This window comes from Hipposideros armiger, unplaced genomic scaffold (genome assembly GCF_001890085.2).
Source record: "Hipposideros armiger isolate ML-2016 unplaced genomic scaffold, ASM189008v1 scaffold_79, whole genome shotgun sequence".
NCBI classification, from domain to species: domain Eukaryota; kingdom Metazoa; phylum Chordata; class Mammalia; order Chiroptera; family Hipposideridae; genus Hipposideros; species Hipposideros armiger.
In genome coordinates, this window is record NW_017731429.1 from 2,201,117 (window position 1) to 2,204,279 (window position 3,163).

The window sequence follows — 3,163 nt, forward strand, 5'->3', positions numbered from 1 at the left end:
TGCTTTTTTTAGAGGAGGATAAAGGAACGGAAATACAACTAGCACACTGGGAATTGAGCATAATCCCTGCAAATATGTAGTGCTTGTAAATATAATCCTGCGGTATCCTAGACACTGTCAATCCCTTGAGTTTTCATTTTCATTCAGTCGTAAGATCCTGTCATGATTTTACTTCCTACCATTTACAGATGATACTTCATGAGTGAATAGGCAAACTATATTAAAATGAGCACTCTGTCCTCAGTAGCACTCTAATCTTTCTGCAGTATCCATTCAACACAGCAACAACCCTGATTCAGCTTCTTTCTCTACCATTTCTGCTCCAATTCTCTGCTATAAAAAATCCAATAAATATACAAGACCTGACAATTAAGTTCGCAAATTTGTTGCAATGATGTTGCTAACCTTTTTTGATATCAGAGGGATTGTTCATTTTGATCTTGTGGCTACTGGACAAACAGTTAACCAAGTTTACTATTTGGAAGTGCTGAAAAGGCTGCGTGAAAAAGTTAGACAAAAACAACCTTAACTTTTCGCCAACAATTCATGGTTCTTTCATCATGACAATGCACTAGCTCACACAGCACTGTCTGTGAGGGAGTTTTTAGCCAGTCAACAAATAACTGTATTGGAACACCCTCTCTACCCACCTGATCTGGCCCCCAATGACTTCTTTCTTTTCCCGAAGATAAAGGAAATATTGAAAGGAAGACATTTGGATGACATTCAGGACATCAAGGGTAATATGATGACAGCTCTGATGGCCAGTCCAGAAACAGAGTTCCAAAATTGCTTTGAAGGTGGACTAGGCACTGGCATCAATCCGTAGTTTCCCAAGGGGAGTACTTCAAAGGTGACCTTAGTGATATTCAGCAATGAGGTATGTAGCACTTTTTCTAGGATAAGTTAGTGAACTTAATTGTCAGGCCCCATAAATGTTGGTGCTATAGTAATACAAAGTCATGGTCTCTGTGGAGAATTTGATAGATTGGTATGCATCATCTATTTTAATCCCTCTTTTAGTGTGCTTTTAATGTGCTTTACTGTATTACAGAAATGGAAAAGCTAAAAGAAAGAAACACAAAGCAAATTATATTTGCAGACTCCTCTGTAGTTATATTTGAAAGATGCAAACAAGGCAGGGGCCCTTTTCCCTTGCTTTGGCTGTTATTGCTGCCAAGGACATTTTTGGAGACATTGGGCTTTACTGTAACAGTATCCCAATGTTCATTTGCTAGTTTTATGGGACATAGTAGCCAGCCCCCAAGATAACACCGAATGATTCCTTTTTTAAATTAGTTTCAGGTGTATAAAACAACATAATCTCATAGTATTCACATTTTTGTGTAGTACCCTTCCACAGTGAATAAGGTCTGACTCGTGTGACCAATAGAATACTTACAAAAGTGATCGTATGTGACTTCTGAGGCTAGGTCATAAGAGACATTGCTACTGCTTCCTTGGTCTCTTGGATCATTAACTCTGGGGGAAGCCAGCCACCATGTAGTATAGACACTCATATAGCCCGTGAGAGGCCCACATGGAGGGGAAATAGGCTTCCTCCAGGACCAACCTGTCAGCCACCTTGGAAGTGGACTCTCTAGCCCAAGTCAAGCCTTCAGACGACTGCAGCCCCAGACAATATCTGACTGAATTCCATGGGAATTCTGGAGCCAGACGGCACAGCCAAGGTTTTTACAAATCTCTGACCGCAGAAACTGGGAGTGATGATAAATGTTTATTGTTGTTTTAAGCCACACATAAGCAAGTATTTATTGTTGTTTTTAGGTTTTTGGGTAACTTGTTAGGCAGCAAGAGATAATTAAAACAGGGGATTGAGAGTTTAGGCGGCAGCAGTACTCTTGAAGCCAATATTCCAGCTTTCTACTTCCCACTTTCCCAGCTGGGGCAGAGATAACAGTTCCTTCACAGGCCTGTTTGGCCATACTGTACTGAGATGCATTCTTGGTCACCCAGCCTAATGCCCACTCGTCCCATCCTTCCAATGACTCTGTGAGCCTGCATTCTCTGTTATGTCTCTTTCTGCTTAAAATAGCTGGATTGGTATTTGTTTCCTGCAATTGAGCTTAACCTAATAAAAATACCCATCTCAAATCAATAGCTAGACACTAGGGGTATTCCTGTTAAAGTAAGGAATAAGACAAGGAAGTTGGCTATCAAGAGTATCATTTAACATCAATCTGGAAGTGCTATTTCATTATTGTATTGCAAAAAGAAGGCAAATTTTTCATTATATATAATAAGGTGATATAATTGTCTACCAGGAAAATTTGAATGAATAAGCTGAAAATGAAAATTATTAAGAAAGTTCAATGGGGCAGTCAGTTAAAAATTTAACCAAAAACTCAATAGCTTTCCTATATAGTAACAATAACCATTTAGAAAACAGAAAAAAAGAAATAATGTAGTCCAGTAGCAAAAAATGCATTAAATAACTGGGGGAAATAAATTAATACATTTAATGTGATTTCCATGAAAATTCCAGCTTTATTTTGAACTTGGAAAATTTTATGATGTTATCTGGAAGAATAAATATTCATGTGTAGATAGACAATTATGAGATAGTAAGACTAACAAAGGACTTGTCTTATGAGATAGTAAATATATTATAAAACTACAATAAAAATGGAGTGATTTTGCTTCCAGAATGGTGAGATTGATAAATGAAATAGAAGAAAAAGACCAGAAATAGGTCCAACTACATGTAAGAATTTGATATATGGCATACATGTTGGGAAATAAATGGGGCAAGTATGAATTGTTCAATACATTTTTTTTAAGATTTTATTAGGGAATTGGGGGAAGGGAACGGCGTTGGGAAATTGGGGGGGGGAACAGACAAGTTGCTGTCCTTTTGTTCTTCAGTTTAGTTGTGGAGGACATTGCTTCACTGGCCCATGTTGGTATTATCATTGCACTCTTCCTGGGTGAGGCAGATCGGTCGCCAGCCTCTGGATGGCTGCTCACAGCTGCTCTTGCTGGCTGACGGGCCACACAAAGTAGCTTATGGCAGCCCACTGCAGCAGGGGCTGCAGCCTACACCATCGCCAGCGACTCAGGACAGCCCAGCTCTAGGTCAAGCTGTTGTTCACCATCTTAGCTGTAGAGGGCAATGTCACTGGCCCTCATGTGGGATCTGAAC